Source organism: Adiantum capillus-veneris, chromosome 5, assembly GCF_014529385.1.
Source record: "Adiantum capillus-veneris isolate H3 chromosome 5, ASM1452938v2, whole genome shotgun sequence".
In the NCBI taxonomy this organism is placed as follows: Eukaryota; Viridiplantae; Streptophyta; class Polypodiopsida; order Polypodiales; family Pteridaceae; genus Adiantum; species Adiantum capillus-veneris.
In genome coordinates, this window is record NC_140935.1 from 148,792,036 (window position 1) to 148,810,733 (window position 18,698).

Genomic DNA, 18,698 nt, shown 5'->3' on the forward strand with positions numbered 1-18,698 from the left:
TGTGTGTGTGTATGTATAGGTGTGTGAGTATATATGTGTAATAGTGTGTGATTATATGTATATGTGTGTGTGCGTATGCGTGCATATGCGTGTGATTATATATGTGTAATAGCGTGTGATTATATGTATATGTGTGTGTGTGTATGCTGGGAACAAGGGAAGGGGAGATATTACATAAATATGTACATAACTTTTATATATATATATATATATATATATATATATATATATATATATATATATATATATATATATATATATATATATTGATTTCCCTGCAAAAGGCGACGCAGAGGTCGGGGGGGGGGATGAATAGGGTGAGGGTAGTGAGGGGAAGGTATGTGTGTGTGTGTGTGTGTGTGTGTGTGTGTGTGTGCGGGTGTGTCTGGGCACCTGTGTGAGAGCATGAGTGAGGGCTTGTGTGAGAGCGCCTCTTAGCCGAAATTGGGCCCGCCTGCTACTACAGGTGAACGTAGAGCGTGAGGGAGGATAGAGGGGCTGGTTTCGGACTGCACGAGGGCGAGGGTGACTGGCGGTTTCGACAGCGGTCGAGAATCGAGGGGGGGGTACTTAGTCAACGGAAGGGGGGGGGGGGGTATAGAGAGAGAGAGAGAGAGAGAGAGAGAGAGAGAGAGAGAGAGAGAGAGAGAGAGAGATAGAGGGAGAGAAAAGTGTGGCTTCCCTTAAGGCCCACGGGGCTGCCCCTAAAGGAGAGAGAAAGAGGAACTAGAGTTAGGCAAAGATAGGGGAGGGGGGGGGGGGTAGTAGTGGCCCGTCGGGACTGGGGTGTGGACAAGCAGAGACAGAGAGGGAGAAATTTTGAAAGAGACAGAGAGAGGATATACAATATCTGTGGTGGCCCGCCGGAGGGTGTGACAGAGGCACCCAATGTCTTATGCGCCTTATCGGGCCGGGTGATGCACCGGCAGAGTAGGAGAGAGAGAATATTTGGCGGAGTCGGGCAATAGGAGAGAGAGGGGTTCGTCTTCTGGCGATAATGGAGAGATGTGTGGCCAAACTGGAGGCGCCCCGCTAGTGGTTAACCTTAGAGGGGGAGTATGTGGAATGGTAAAGAGCTTTTTTGTTTTTTTTTCTCTTTCTCTTTTGGTAATAAGCCTTCCCTTCCTTAGGGTGTGGTTCTCACGATCATGGTTTCGAAAATCGACCATCATTAGCCCTTCCATTTGGCTAGAGGCATTCATGCTTCTAGCCCTTCCTCTACATCTTTATTTGTGGAGTTAGAGGGTTCTCCCTCTTCTGGAATGTCTAGCATGAACTCTCGATCAAACCTAAGAAAATACCTTTTCAGCCTCCATCCATTGACTCTAGTCTTGTGAATTCTCCCATCTACTTCAATCAGCTTATAGCTGCCGTTGTCATAGCGCCTTTTGACAATGAATGGTCCTTCCCATCTGGGTTGAAATTTCTTGTCCTTCCTGGTGTCAAATCTGTTGTCGTATCTCAGCAATAACATACCCTTTTCCACGCCCTTTTCTTTAATCCCTTGATTGAAGGTGAGGCGGCGTCGTTCTGCCTGCGTTGCATAGTGATTGATTTCTTCTTCCCTATCTAGTTGGAGACTCTCCAGATCCAGGATGTGGTTTCGGAGATTTACAATTGGGCGTTGTATTTGGCTAGCCAAGACTCGTAAGCTAGCTATCTGTACCTCAATGGGTAGAATTGCCTCCTTCCCATAAACTAGATGTAAAGGGGTGAAACCTAATGATGTTCGGAACGTGGTTCGGTAGGCCCATAGGGCTACCATGAGATGTTTATCCCAGTCTCCTGTGTGATTGTTCACCTACTTTGTGATGATTTTGAAAATCATTCCATTTACCTTTTCTACTAGGCCATTACACTGTGGATAGTATGGTGTGGAATGTCGGGGTGTGATGCCTAACGTTTTTATCAGTTCTCCCATAAGATCACCTCTGAAACCTGGTCCCCTATCTTATATTACCTCTAGAGGAGTGCCAAAACGGCAACAGATAAGCTCAAAAATGAACTTTGCTACCTTTTGGGCTGTAATGTGGGTGGTGGTTGTTGCTTCTGCCCATCGAGTCACGTAGTCTACACCCACTATGATGTACAGTTTACTTGATTGGGCCCTTGGTAAAGGATGGATTGCATCTATTCCCCATTTCTCAAAAGGACCATATGAAATGATAGGAGTTTGTGGCTCATAGGTTAATGTGCGATCACTAGACTCTTGACAAGCCTTGCATGTTTTACACCAATGGTGTACATCCCTGTGCAAGCTAGGCCAAGAGTATCCTGCTTGTATAATCTTCCTACTGGTGATATCTAGAGCAAAATGACCGACGCGGATGCCATCATGGAAACTTGAAATTACCTCTGTGATCTCACTAGAGGTTGGCACGTGCCTGAAAATCTGATCCTTGCCCTTACAATACAAGTGGTCGTTTACAAGGCGGTATCTGGTAGCCTTCCTTACTAGCCACTGTTTCTGGCCTTTGGTGTACCCTTCCGGACATTCTCTTGTATCTAGAAAGTTAATGATATCAGGCATAGCATCACTACCTTGAAAGAGGGGTAGTTTCAGTTTGATTGCTCCTACGGGAGCGTCCTGTATTCTTTCTTGGCTAGAGCATCTGCCTCCTGATTTTCTGCTCTGGAGAAAAAATACGGACTGCCTGCTGCTGAACGTAGAGCAAAATTGGGGTTGCTGCAGGTGAACGCAGAGCGCGAGGGAGGGAAGGGGAGGGTGTGGAGAGGGGGGGTGAGAGGATAAGCGGGGGAGTGGGGAGGGGGGGGTTGCTGTGTGGCTTCAATTAGCACCCAGCGGAGCTAGGTCCGGACTTCACGAGGGCGATGGTGAGCAATGGGCTCGATAGCGGCCAAGAAACAGGGGGGGGGGTACTTAGTCAACGGAAGGGGGGGGGGGTGTAGAGAGAGAGAGAGAGAGAGAGAGAGAGAGAGAGAGAGGGTTTAGTGGTGGGTTCCCACCATGGGAGTAAGAGAGAGGGAGAGAAAGAGGTGAATGGTGAGGGGAATAAGGATGGGAGGGTAGAGAATAGAGAGAGAGAGAGAGTGAGAGAGATAGAGGGAGAGAAAAGTGTGGCTTCCCTTAAGGCCCGCGGGGCTGCCCCTAAAGGAGAGAGGGAGATGAACTAGAGTTAGACAAAGATAGGGGAGGGGGGGGGGATATTAGGCTAGTGGTCTGCCAGGAAGAAAATGGGGGGGGGGGGGGGGGGGGGGGGGGGGGGAGAATAGTAACGCTGAAAGGAGTGTGGACGAGGGGGGGGGGGGGGGTGTGTAGCGGCCCGTTGGGGCTGGGATGTGGACAAGCTGAGACAGAGAGGGAGAAATTTTGAAAGAGAGAGAGAGGATATACAATATCTGTCGCGCCCCGTCGGAGGGTGTGACAGAGGCACCCAATGTCTTATGCGCCTTATCTGGCCGGGTGATGCAGCGGCAGAGTAGGAGAGAGAGATAGAGAGAATATTTGGCGGAGCCGAACAGTAGGAGAGAGAGGGGTTTGTCTTCTAGAGATGTGTGGCTAAACTGGCGGCGCCCCGCTAGTGGTTAACCTTTGAGGGGGATATGGTGAATGGTAAAGAGCTTTTTTGTTTTTTTTTCTCTTTCCGTTTTGGTAATAAGCCTTCCCTTCCTTAGGGTGTGGTTCTCACGATCATGGTTTCGAAAACCGACCATCATTAGCCCTCCCATCTGGCTAGAGGCATTCATGCTTCTATCCCTCCCTTTGCATCTTTAGTTGTGGAGTTAGAGGGTTCTCCGTCTCCTGGAATGTCTAGCATGAACACTGGATCAAACCTAAGAAAATAACTTTTCAGCCTCTATCCATTGTCTCTAGTCTTGTGAATTCTCCCATCTTCTTCCATCACCTTATAGCTGCCGTTGTCATAGTGCCTTTTGACAATGAATGGTCCTTCCCATCTGGGTTGAAATTTATTGTCCTTCCTAATGTCAAATTTGTTGTCGTATCTCAGCACTAACATACCCTTTTCTAAGCCCTTTTATTTAATCCCTTGATTGAAGGTGAGCCAGCATCGTTCTGCCTGCGCTGCATAGTGATTGATTGCTTCTTCCCTATCTAGTTGGAGCCTCTTTAGATCTAGGATGTGGTTTTGGAGATTTACAATTGGGCGTTGTATTTGACTAGCCAAGACTCGTAAGCTGGCTATTTGTACCTCAATGGATAGAATTGCCTCCTTCCCATAAACTAGATGGAAAGGGGTGAAACCTAATGATGTTCGGAATGGGGTTCGATAGGCCCATAGAGCTGCCATGAGATGTTTATCCCAGTCTCCTGTGTGATTGTTCACCTGCTTTGTGATTATTTTGCAAATCATTCCATTTACCTTTTCTACTAGGCCATTACACTATGGATAGTATGGTGTGGAATGTCGGCGTGTGATGCCCAACTTTTTCATCAGTTCTCCCACCAGATTGCCTCTGAAACCTGGTCGCCTGTCTGATATTATCTCTAGAGGAGTGCCAAAACGGCAACAGATGTGCTCAAAAATGAACTTTGCTACTCTTGGGCTGTAATGTGGGTGGTGGCTGTTGCTTCTACCCATCGAGTCACGTAGCCTACAACCAATATGATGTACAGTTTACCTGATTGGGCCCTTGGTAAAGGACCGATTGCATCTATTCCCCATTTCTCAAATGGACCATATGAAATGATAGGAGTTTGTGGATCATAGGTTAATGTGCGATCACTAGCCACTTGACATGCCTTGCATGTTTTACACCAATGGTGTACATCCCAATTCAAGCTAGGCCAAGAGTATCCTGCTTGTAGAATCTTTCTACTGGTGATATCTAGAGCAAAATGACCGCCGCAGACACCATCATGGCAACTTGAAATTACCTCTGTGATCTCACTAGAGGTTGGCATCCGCGTGAGAATCTGATCCTTGCCCTTACAATACAAGTGTTCTTTTACAAGGTGGTATCTGGTAGCCTTCCTTACTAGCCACTGTTTCTGGCCTTTGGTGTACCCTTCCGGACATTCTCCTGTATCTAGAAAGTTAATGATATCACGCATAGCATCACTAACTTGAAAGAGGGGTAGTTTCTATTTGATTGCTCCTACGGGAGCGTCCTATATTCTTTCTTTTGCTAGAGCATCTGCCTCTTGATTTTTTGCTCTGGAGCAAAAATTGGGGCTGCCTCTTGCTGCTGCAGGTGAACGCAGAGCGCGAGGGAGGGAAGGAGAGGGTCTGAAGGAGGGGGGGGGTGAGAGGCTAAGGGGGGGGGGAGGGGGGGGTGAGAGGCTAAGGGGGGGGGGAGGGGGGGGTTTGCTATGCGGCTTCAATCGGCTGCCGAGAATCGAGGGGGGGGGTACTTAGTCAACGGAAGGGGCGGGGGGTGTAGAGAGAGAGAGAGAGAGAGAGAGAGAGAGAGAGAGAGAGAGAGAGGGTTTAGTGGCAGGTTCCCACCATGGGAGTAAGAGAGAGGGAGAGAAAGAGGTGAATGGTGAGGAGAATAAGGATGGGAGGGTAGAGAATAGAGAGAGAGAGTGAGAGATACAGAGGGAGAGAAAAGTGTGGCTTCCCTTAAGGCCCATGGGGCTACCCCTAAAGAAGAGAGAGAGAGAGAGGAACTAGGGTTAGGCGAAGATTGGGGGGGGGGGGGGGAAATATTAGGCTAGTGGTCCGCCAAGAAGAAAACGGGGGGGGGGGGGGGAATAGTAAGGCCGAAAGGAGTGTGAACGAGGGGGGGGGGGGGGGGGGGGGGGGGGGGGGAGGTGTAGCGGCCCACCGGGGCTGAGGTGTGGACAAGCAGAGAGAGAGGGAGAACTTTTGAAAGAGAGAGAGAGAGAGAGAGGATATACAATATCTGTGGCAGCCCGCCGGAGGGTGTGACAGAGGCACCCAATGTCTTATGCGTTTTATCGGGCTCGGTGATGCATCGTCAGAGTAGGAGAGAGAGAATATTTGGTGGAGCCGGGCACTAGGAGAGAGAGGGGTTTGTCTTCTGGCAATAATGGAGATATGTGTGGCCAAACTGGCAGCGCCCCGCTAGTGGTAAACCTTAGAGGGGGGGTATGGTGAATGGTAAAGAGCTTTTCTTTGTCTTTTGGTAATAAGCCTTCCCTTCCTTAGGGTGTGTTTCTCACGGTCACGGTTTCAAAAACTGACCATCACCATATTAAAATTAAAATTTTTTTAATTGCATTACTCTCTCCAATTCTCTCTCTCTCTCTCTCTCTCTCTCTCTCTCTCTCTCTCTCTCTCTCTCTCTCTCTCTCGTCCCCAACCCGTATGAACCGCCCCCATCCACCCCTCTCCCTCTCTCTCCCTGTGTGCACTACCGCCATCCCTCTCTCTCTCTCTCTCTCTCTCTCTCTCTCTCTCTCTCTCTCTCTCTCTCTCTCTCTCTCTCTCTCTCTCTCTTCCCGTGTGAGTGAAGGCATGCACCCCTCCCCCTCTCTCTCCCTCTTCCCCCCATGTGAATCCCACGGACCCAAATCCCCCCCCCCCCCCCTCTCTCTCCCTCTCTCTCTCTCTCTCTCTCTCTCTCTCTCTCTCTCTCTCTCTCTCTCTCTCTCTCTCTCTCTCTCTCTCTCTTTTCCACGTGAACCACTCCCATCTCTCTACCTTTTAAGTACATAAGTAGCACACAAGATGTCCTCAAGCCAAAACAAATGTGGCAAAGCTTGACTCTTGACCATACATCGTGCCATTTTTGTAAGTGACCTGTTTTTCCTCTCAACATCACCACTTTGTTGAGGTGTATACGGCACTGTACGTTGGTGTTTATCCCACAACTAGACAAAAATTCATTAAATTCATGAGACATATACTCACCCCCTCGATATGAAGGATGGGTGTCCATAGTACATTTCAGGACATTTTCAGCCATAGCCAGAAATTGTTTGAAGGACATAAACACTTGGGGCTTAGATTTAAGTGGATACACCCATGCATGCCTAGAGTAATCATCAATGAAATCCATCAAGTATAGGTAATTGCCCAAGCACAAAGTTGGCATGAGCCCACAAACATCACTATGCACAAGTTGCAACCTGCATGTATCCCTAAGTGAACCATCCTTTGGAAACTTTAAACGTTGCATCTTACCCAAAACATAGCCTTCAAAAAAATGCTTTACAGGTTCTTCAAGAGGCGACAAAGAAGCAACAATATCAATTTTTTGCAAACACAACAAACTAGCACAATTCAGATGCCCAAAACGTGCATGCCAAAGTTTTGCATCTAAAATAGTCTTAGAAGCCACAATTGTATTTGCAAAGTTATGCCCACACTTGTCATACAAAGTGAGTTTATACAGTCCACGACATAAAATGCTTGATGCAACAATCTCATCACGAAAAGTGAGATAATGAATAGTACATTTGTCATCCACAAATTTGACAACGGCATCCAAGAAGATTGGGATCGGTTTGCCCAATAGGAACACAAGAGAGTCAAAGCAAGTAGTGGTTTACTCCTGCCAAGGTAGCTCCACTCTTGATCCTCTCTGAGGAAGGAAAGATGAAGAAATTCAACGAAGGATTTTTGCCTGAATTAGACGCATCTGCAAGATACTTTGCAGTAGATGGTGGAGTCAACAATAAAAGCTGAAAATGTACACCTCAGTGTACATAGAATCTTATCCGCGCAGTGGGACGGGAACCATTGAGCACAGAAACAATTAATTTTTGTTAGCTCTCCTCGAAGGATACGTTGCTATCCAGAGAAAGTTTGGATTAAGGGAATTCAATCTAACCCCTGATATTTTGAACAACAGACCCTCGAACTTTAAGTGAGAGGGCAGGACTTTGATCAAAGTTATAAAATCTTTGAGAGATTTGAAAACTGCGTATTGCTTTTATGCACGAGATATGCACGTGTCTAACCAGGACAATACTCTCGAGTGTTTATGAGAGTAGGGTTGAGTCAGAACATTGTTTTATATGATGAACTGATTTGCTCAAATATTCGGAAGGTCAACTATTGATCTCGTATCCGGTGTTCACCAACAAATTACCTGCTATTGCCGGTAGGACAGCAGAAAGGAAGGAACCATTCCAAGATTTCAACCAAGAAAATCTTTTCACTAAGCTTGAGTACCTTATGAACAAACACCCCCTACCTGGTAAGGGAGGACATGGTAGTGTTTTTTGCACAAGTGAATGAACACTCTCTTTACGAGGGAAGGAACAAGCGACGACTACGGCCTGTGCTCAAGGAATCCAAGGATTGAAATTCTAGTTTATTTAATGAGTGGGTTTTTCTCTAAGATCAAGCCAAGGGATCGTCAAGTGAGCATATTTTCTCCAAAGATCATACGAAGGTGTCACGTGACACATCCAACCCTATGTGTCCGTGGACAAGCTACAGCATGATCAGGGTTCAGGGTTCAGTTCATTCAAGTCAGTCTAGAATAGGAAGTGATCTGGCACTTTTGTGACTCTGTTTGCAGACCGTGCATATCCAAACACTTAGATTATATGCATATCCTCTTGTTGCACGCAGCATGACCATCAAATTTCAGTCACATCCCATCAATAGCATTTTTATAGTGCATAGACCTATTTTCCCTATTTTTGACATTTTCACTTATTACTTTTAAGTGACTTTTGTTAGAAAGTAGGTAGGGCAATTTTTCTAAGTTTTTATAAATAAAAACGTAGCGCTAGCACTTTCTTGTAGAAGAGGCAATAGAGACCTGACATCCAACAGTGCACCTTCTCAGCAAGACTCCCCTCGACAGGAGATTTAGCGTTTTCAGCCAAGGATAGCGAGTGTTTTTCTCCATTGCAGATCAGCCCCAGCGTTTTGCATTGTAGACCAACCCGGCAACAACAAGACAGAGCATAAGCCCAGCATTTTTGCAAAAGCATAGAATTCAGCCCTAGCGTTTTTGGTTTGCAGATCAAGCTCCGCATTTTTGCAGATCTTCACGATGGAATCAACCCTAGACTCAGCGTTTTCAATTTTCAGCATTCAGTTTTCACAGTAGAACCCCCAAACCTCGCAAATCTCACTTTCCCGTATAGCAGATCCTCGCCGTACGGTCAGATCCTGTAAAGTTTGGAGATTCAGCCTGGAAAACGTAGATTTCAGCATCTGTGTTTTCGACGCGTCGTTGTCATCGACATCATCACCAATATAGAGTCAGAATTCAGAAAATAGAAAATTTGCAGATTTCAGCCTTAAGCACTTTTAGATTTCAGCCCGTCTCGTCGTCCTCCTCATCGTCGTCAACATTGTCGGCAAGTCCAAGCATTCTAGAGATTTGTGCAATCATAAATAGACCGCTCTCGCCATAGAGAGTGGGGCCTTCGGAGGAGGGTTGACAACTTACTACTGTCGTATTCTCTTCTCTCTCTATCTCTCAGTCTCATGTAGCTTCACGCATAGTGTCCATTCACTTTGTTTGTGTCAATTGCACTCTCTCACTAAAGGAACGGAAGGCTCTCCCTTCCGTAAGTAAAAGGAATCCTTGAGCACAGTTCGGAGCATTCATTCCATTGCACCTAACATTGGTATCAGAGCTTTGGCAGTGTTCTGTATCACTCAAGGAAAGAACCAGAAGAATCACAAGAATTTTTTTTTGCTTGTTGCGGTCGCACGAACCCAAGTTCGCCTGGGTGTGTCGATTCCTAATCGTGTTTTTGAAGAGTGACAGGAAACCTAGGAAAGAAGGGCTTGTCCAGCCTCACCTTGTGCCTCTTTTCACTCATTGAGAGTGGACCATGCACTTAGCGGCGGCCAGCCAATCGACAGGAGGTGGGAAAAAGCAACCTTGGTGTCAGCGCAAGGCCACCAAGGGGTGCATTCGCAGAAAGGAGCAGAGCTCGGGTGAAGAGAAGATCCTTCTCTAACACAAATTGCAAGCGAAAGAAGAACCTCAAGACCCGCAAGAACCTCAAGAACTCAAGAACCCCAAGAACCAAGACTCCCAAGAACCCAAGTTCCTCGTGAACTTAAGAACCCAAGACCACAAGAACCCACGACTTGAGAATGGTCATCATTGGAAGCGGAATGGATACTTCTCTTGGAGGTGATGAGCATGAGAGAGGCGACAAAGAATTTTCTCCACCAGGAGGTTTTTTCGACCCTCCCCCTCCCCCATCTACATCACGGATTGCACTAACTCCTATGGAGATGGTGATGGACATGAAGTTAGAACGTGAAGCACAAAAAGCAGAAAGAAAGGCAGAACACGAAGAAAGAATGGCAGCCATAGAGCATGAGCACGAGCAAGCGCGCTTGGAAGCCGAAGAAAGAAAAGAAAAATTTGATCAAGAAGCCGAAGCAAGAAAAGCAATGAACGACCGACACAAAAAGCAGAAATAAAGGCAGAACACAAAGAAAGAATGGCATCCATAGAGCGTGAGCACGAGCAAGCGCGCTTGGAAGCCGAAGAAAGAAAAGTAAAATTTGATCAAGAGACCAAAGCAAGAAAAGCAATGAACGACCGACACATGAAAGAGATGTTGCGACTCTTTTCTCAAGTGCAGGCACAGATGCAAGAGATTTGGAAAAAGGAGATTCTCTCAGTCACTTCTTCTCCAAAGCATGACACACAGGATTTGCATGATGATACGCATGATGATTTGAATGATAATGATGAGCATGATGATTTGGATGACAATGACAAGCATGATGATTTGCATGATCAAGTTGTGATTTCTCACAAGCATGATGATTTGCACGAGGATGATGTGAGTATTCACAAGGATGATGTGTTGGTTGCTGATTTTTCTAGCGAAGCTAACCTCATTGCAGATTCAATCAATCAGGAAGAACCGGTCTTGGCTCTTGAGCCTAGGTCCAAAGAACCCTTACAAGAAGTATTATGTGTTTGCATGATTCATACGCAGGTATTGTTCGAGTGTTTCATTCGTGATCGGTTCCTGTATTTTCGTCAGCGTCTTTATGTGATCCCTTTTTCTAGGCATGACATATTGTATGTTGAGCACGTTTCACTGATGAATGAGCACGAATGTATGCAGATTGTTCATGAAAAGCTGAAAAGTACGCATTCAAGGAAGTCACATTCCATGTCTCTTCCTTTGCACGACACAATTATAGAAAGAGCACAAGAAAGTATGAGCACCAAGCATGGGCATTTCTGTTGTGAATTGCCACAGTTGATTGCTTTAGATCAAAAGAGAAAGATTCGATCTCATTGTTTGCGTGTGTGTGATGAGTGGTTTGGCACTCCGTCTCTTTGTTCATCTACATTGCATGCTCAATCCTTGAGGAAGACAAGATTTTTCCAGTCACTTTACATGCAATAAATATGTTCATGTTTTTGTGTTGGAAGTGGTTTCAGGAATTTTCAGCCATGGAGATTCTTGAAGAAGAAAGAAGCATGACTCTAGACAAAGTTGAAGCATTGAAGGAGCCACAAAAGACTTTGTGTTGCTTTCGGCACGGCCCAAAGAAGCAAGCATTGCAGACGTTTATGAAGTTTAAGTACCGCATGACCCACACATTAGAGTGGGCCGGCGAAGAGTCCCTTCCAGGATTCCGGATGCTATTGGCAATCTCCCTCGATACCATACAGTTCGGTACCAGTACCTCACTTTGAAAAGGAGGGGATGTCACATGACACATCCAACCCCATGTGTTTGTGGACAAGCTACAGCATGATCACGGTTCAATGTTCAGTTCATTCAAGTCTATCTAGAATAGGAAGTGATCTGGCACTTTTGTGAATCCCCGAACCTTGCAGATCTCACCTTCCCACAGCAGATCCTCGCCGTACGGTCAGTTCCCACGAAGTTTGGAGATTCAGCCCGGAAAACGCAGATTTCAGCATCTGTGTTTTCAGCGCGTCGTCGTTATCAACATCGTCACCAACATAGAGTCAGAATTCAGTAGATAGAAGATTTACAGATTTCAGCCTTTAGCATTTTCAGATTTCAGCCCGTCTCATCGTCGTCCTCATCATCGGCAAGTCTAAGCATTGTAGAGATTTGTGCAATCATAAGTAGACCGCTCTCACCATAGAGAGTGGGGCCTTTGGAGGAGGGTTTGACAACTTACTGGTGTCGTATTCTCTTCTCTCTCTATCTCTCAGTCTCATGCACCTTCACGCACAATGTCCATTCACTTCGTTTGTGTCAATTGCACTCTCTCACTAAAGGAACGGAAGGCTCTTCCATCCGTAAGTAACCCTTGAGCACAGTTCGGAGCACTCATCTTGAGCAAAGTTCAAACATTCATTCCACTGCACCTTACAGAAGGAAAGGTAATTTCCCATGCTCACCAAAACTCTAACACAGCTTAAGAATTATGTACACCTTTGGGTACATGGATAACACACGAAGCTGTAGACCTATGTAAAGGTGGGTCATCTACCAGTCGAATTTTTTTTGGCTGAACGGAATAAGATGAACCGACTTCCTTTTTAGGAACTACATGGGAGTTTGTTATACTCTCTTGAGCTCCTCTTTGCGTGCAAGCATATTCAGACACGAGAATCTCAATTTGAGATGTGTTCAATAGAAGAAATTTGAGTTTCTCTACGGAGAAGAGATTTTTTGATGGTCGTTGATCATTGAGTACGTTATGTGCTTTTACTATTACAGTAGCAACTTTTAGTTGCGATCTCCATGAGCAGGTCAAGTAGCATTTACACACTGCTAGAATAAATTCGAACTATTATGTTTGTAAGGATATAGTTCCAACCGTTTCAAAATGGTAAGAAACAAAGAGGGTTCGCTCTATTGTGAACCAGATTTGAATGCACGTTCAGAAAATGCTATGGCTAGAATCCTATCTGCCTGAGATGTTGCAAGGCGTCAGTGAGGCTCACAAGGTGAATCATTTTTTATGATTCTGTAAGGAAGAGACTCTAATGGGCGTCTGGAAAACACTGCTGGTGGTAAAAACTCACAGGAGGAAAAAATTGGAAGGAAGTGCCACCGTGCACAAGGAATGTTCGGATTGGAACCGTCCGTCTACGTTGAGCGACGTCCCTGAACAAGAACCTTCTTTAAGGTGATCACAAATTGTAAAAGAAATACATCAAGCTTAATGATATATGACTTGGGCATTCCCTATGTGGGAGGACACAAGAGGTTTAATACCCTCTAGGCTGACAGCGCAGGATTATGCGCAAGGACAGATACCTAGATTGATTTCTAGGAAGATTATTCTTCTGGAATTTGAGAAGATGGAATCAAGTTAACAGAGTCTCGGATAAGGAAACTTTGGATCATAACGATTTTCCTACCCAAAGCAAAGGCCCGGAATAAGAAATTACTTTGGTAAGATGACACACTTTGTCTGCCGCCGCAGGAAGATTCACATGAGCTTAATGCTCTCGACATGCCCTATGCAGGAGGACACGAGAGGTTTAATATACTCATGACTAATAGCGCAAGGTTATGCGCAAGCACATAGACCTACATTGATTTCTAGGAGGATTATTCTTCTTAGGATTGAGAATGTGGAATTGAGTTGACAGATTCTCAGAAAGACGCAAATGACGAGTTTTTACATGGCTCGTAAGTTCGATGAATGGTGAAGGATATCCTCGAGGTACTAAAGGAAGGACATGAACCGGTAAGGTAAGTATTGAATTATTGAATTAATTAATTTTTGTTTAATTTAATTTCTAAGTTCTCTTTTGAGAAAGGACTAGCTCAACTCACCATTGAGCAAGATTTGAAATTTTATGGTTTCTCCCCGGCAGTTCAGTTGGACCTCTACAGTTTAGGACAACTATTTATAAGTGAGGGGGATGTTGCTAAATTGGCTTTATCTGACAAAAAATTAAGTCTAAATAAATTATTGGATTTATGAGTGAGAGGGTTTTCTTGCTTGGAACACCAAGGAAAAATAATTCTAAATGAATTATTGGAATTTTAAGTGAGGGGTTTTCCTCACTGGAGACATGCGAGTACAGAGTATCTCTAGCGTGTCATTCAAAGTAATGACATGAGCACTGTGAAAGGGAATATTAGTAAGGCCACCAAGAACGGGTACTTCTGATGTGTCATAGTGGATGGGTGATAGGGAGTATCAGTAAGAAGTATCCGACCATCCAGGAACGGACATCTCTGATGCAACATAGGATGGGTGACATAGAGCATCGTGAAGGGGATTGTACCGTAAGTTCGGTAGGAAAGGACTAGGTGATGGGTATTCCTGATGCGACACAAGGTGGGTGACGGGTGCATCGGAAAGGAGATATCCCTAGTCAAGAGGAAATCCAAACTGGAAAAGAGGAATACACGTAAAGACGCAAACACAAGAGGTTCTGAGAACCTTTTCTTAAAAAGCAGAAAATTTTAACGAGTTTTCCCGGAAGATCAAACGCTTTCCCGCAAGGAATCTATGTCTGCATTGCATTTGTGCATGTCGTTGCATCCAGGGACGCATGGGAAGTGTTGTGAAAAGCATTGTTTTTAACTTATAAGGTTTTATTGAGTTTTTGGGCAGGTTCATATCAATTTTAAAAGATGCCGGCCACCCACTTAATAAGTGGGCAGCCACTTAGAAAATAAAGCAACAAAACTAGCCAACAAATTCTCTCTCCCTATTTTAAGAAGAACACCCAAAAAAAAACGATCGCGATCTCTACGCGAGCAGCTATTCGTGCCGTGGCCAAGGAGCTATAAAAGCACCACATGCCCTCAATGAAAGGGGGTTACCAAAGTCAGCAAGAGAAGACTCTGCCGCCAGATAACACAAGAGATCGCAAGACTACGAAGCATGGAAGTCTCTTTTCCAACGCAAGAGCGACAGGTATCTATTGTGGATTCGCCATACAAATTGTTGGCGCGTTTTTGCCTGTGTGTTTGCAGGTACTTCATCACGAAGGAGAAGTGGGAAGGCTTGGGCCTACGCTTGGGAATTCCAGAAACAAAATTCGGAAATTTTCTGAGGAGTCTCAACTCCGAGTACATACGGAAAAATGATTGAGAGCTTGTCTCTCGGATTTCCCTACGGGAAGGAACGACCATCGAGTCAAAGAATTAGAATGGAGGGGTTTTCTCTGGTTCTTGTGCTTGTAAAAAGATTCTCTTTAAGGGGGGGGACCAGCCCATCTTTTGGTCCTCAGTACTGTGTCGATCTTCTCACTCTCTATCTCTATTTATTTCTCTCTATAACCTTTGGCTTCAGCATTAAGTGATAAATTCTATTTATCTGAGTATATTTTATATTGTTATGCGCTCCCGTTTGTGACACTCAATCTGTTCTCTGAACGAGATCTTATTGAATGAAGAGTTGAGTGATGAGGATAGGACAAATATGTCTAAACTTGATAAAGAATGCCAAGATTTTCTCCACTCTCACGCCGATTGCTTCTCAGAGGGCCTACCAGGCGAGTTACCACCTGCTCGTCTTAAAGATCGTACCATTGATCTGATACCTGGAAGCACACCACCAAACCAGACACCTTACCGTGTGAGCCGAGCACAGAATGAAGAGATTATAAACCAAGTAAAAGACCTCTTGGAAAAGGGTCTTGTCCACCCTAGTAATTCACCGTATTGCTCTCCAGTGTTGTTGGTTTTCAAGAAAGCTGGATCTTGGAGAATATGCATCGATTATAGAGCTCTCAACAAAATCACCATCAAGAACAAAATTCCGATTCCTAGGATCAATGATATACTCGACAGATTACAGGGATCCTCCTGCTTTAGTAGGATTGATTTAAAGAGTGGATATCATCAGATCAGAATCGCGCTGAGAGATGTCTACAAGACAGTATTTCGGACAATTTTGGGTTATTTGAGTTTTTGGTGATGCCTTTTGGATTAACCAATGCTCGTCCAACATTTAACCGGATGATGGACGGGGTTTTTTGAGAGTAGAGGCTATTTGTTGGCACTTTCTTTGATGATATCATTGTTTTCTCCAAGAATGAGGCAGAACATAGAGACCATCTGCTTCGGGTCTTTCAGGCATTATGAGATCACAAGTTAGTGATTAATGCAAAGAAAAGTGAATTTTTCCTACCAAAGATATACTTTTTGGGACACGTTGTCTCAGTAGCAGGAGTGCAAATGGATCCGGCCAAGACAGAGACTACCCAATGTCTATGAAGTTAGAAGCTTCTTGGGATTGTGTTCGTACTACAGGCGGTTCATTTGAAATTTTACAGAGGTTGCTTCCTCTTTGCATATCTTGACACAGAAAGGAGTCCCTTTCTCGTGGGGAACCATAGAGGTAACTGCCTTTCAGACTTTGAAAGAGAAATTGACTACGAGACCAATTTTGACTTTGCCGGACTTGCAGAAGTCATTTGAAGTATATTGTGATGCTTGTGGTTGTAGTCTGGGTGCGGTCTTAATGCAAGAAGGCCATGTCATTGCTTACGAGATCCAATTGTTCTCAAGGCCAGAAATGATAGCACAGATTTATGAGAAAGAGCTTTTGGAGGTTATCCATGCTGGCACTACCTACTCAGAGTGGATTTTACTATCTTCACATACCATCAGAGTTTGTGCTACTTCTTGTCACAGAAGCAGCTATTGGAAAAGCAGATGCGGTGGGCGAACATCTTGTCACATTTTCACTTTTAGATTGTCCATGTTCAGGGACAGAAGAATGTGGTGGCAGATGCTTTGTCTCGAAAGCCGTTGGTTGTGGCTATTTCCGCAATTTATCATAGGAGATTTGAGGATATGGTTGACCAATATGCCACATACAGATTTTTCAGACGTTTTCACATATGGGATGGGGAGACAGTAGCGGGATATTCCATTCGGGATGGCTACTTGATGAGAAAACCATGTTGTGCGTTACACAGCCGTTGAGGGAAAAGGTTATGACCAAATACCACTGTCCACCTTTTACAGGTCATCGCGGCAGTGCTACCACCATGAAAGGGGTAGAGACATACTTCTTTTGGCCGAGACTCAAGAAGGATGTGGAAGAGTTTGTGCGTAGTTTCTTAGTATGCCGGAAGGTCAAGTTTGACAGGCATAAAGCACAGGGGTTGTTACAGCCTTTGCCCATACCCACCCGCCTCTGGGAAAGTATTGAAATGGATTTCTTTTTTGATCTCCCGAGAACACAGAGTGGTCACGATGGTATCTGGACTATTATTGATAGATTTAGCAAGCAGGCTCATTTCATTCTAGTGAAGAAAACAGTCAAGCCGGATCACTTAGCGAGACTGTTTGTGGCCCAAATCTTCAGAATACATGGCATTCCTAAGACCATTGTCTCCGACAGGGACCCCAGATTTACGAGTTTGTTTTAGAAGGCAATTTGAACATTGGCACGTGGTTGCAGTTCTCGTCATCATTCCACCCGTAGACTAACGGGCAATCTGAGATTGCCAATTCAGTGGTTTTAGATTTATTGAAGTTTATATCTTGGATCAGAAGATTCAATGGAAAAATTATCTACCTTTGGTGGAATTTGCCTAAAATAACACGATACACTCTTCGACGAGGAAGGTGCCATTTGAGATTGTTGAAGGTGCTGCGAAGGTTCCACCCTTCCTAAGCACGGAAGATAAGATTTTTGAAGTGGATGAGTATACGCGCGACTTAGACACGGATTTTTCCAAGGTCCGCGAGGCTTTGCGGAAATCTCAAGAACGACAGAAAAAGGAAGCGGGTCGCCATCCTCGTGATTTGAAATTGAAGGAGGATGACTGGGTGCTCTTACGTTTTGAGAAGGCACACCTGAGAAAGAAGAAGGGAATGGAGAGGCTTTTTCCAAAGCTTAGTATGCGATACTACGGACCTTTTCAGAACTCTAAAAAGATCAATGATGTCTCCTTTCGATTGAAACTGCCTGGCACTTGGAGGATTCACACTGCATTCCATGTGAGTCTCTTGAAACCTTTTAAAGGTGATGTTCCTGATGATGGGGAGCCTCATGAGCAACCCGAAGTGGAAGAAAACGAGGAGATCCTTGTCCCTGAACAGATTTTGGCACATAAGGACACAAAGAATAAAGGTAAAGTCTAAAGGCGGTTGTTGGCTAAGTTCAAGAACTATCCTGCATTGGATGCGAAGTCGATGGAGGAGGAGAACCTAGCAGATACTCCTCAGGTTGTGAAACTTTACCTTGAAGCTTTTGGTTTAGCATAGTCTACTCCAAATGGAACCTAGAATTCAGCTTGGCTAGAGATCTGGTGCAGTGGGATGCACAAGAGGAGAGTTACTCCCCTCCTTTGTCAACAGATGCCTTGAGTTTTGTATATTAAATTCATGGATGTCTCTTTGAGCTTCAGGGACACTGAGAGCTTACAGTATTCTGTTGTATGACTTTATGAAATGAAATTCTTGAATATAAAACTGATTTGTTCTTGACTTGTTTTTAAGTGCAGGAACTGATAGCCGAAATGACTACAACATTTTGGTCTAATTGATCTCGAATAGATATGGTTGCAATAGGGGTTAGTCAATCGGGCATCGATGAGGTCCCGACTGGATCTAGATGCGATTGCTAGCTACATTTCCGATAAATCATGGTTTAAGATCCGAATGAATGTTGAATGTCATGTGATGTCTAGTGATATCCTGTGATGTTGTGTGATGTGACTGTCTATTGGTACATGTGCTAGGTGTGTGTTCCTAATACGTAGGTACTAACAGTCAATGTCTGCTAAGATGGTCTATTGCCTCTGTCTATGTTGCAGGCGTAATCGAGGGTGATTACAATGATTTCAAGAGGGGGTATGTCACAAACTGGTGAGATGGCGTGCCCAGTGCACACACACTACGCCTAGGTGCGGGAAAGACCTCCTGCAGGAAACCCTAAGTCTATTACAAT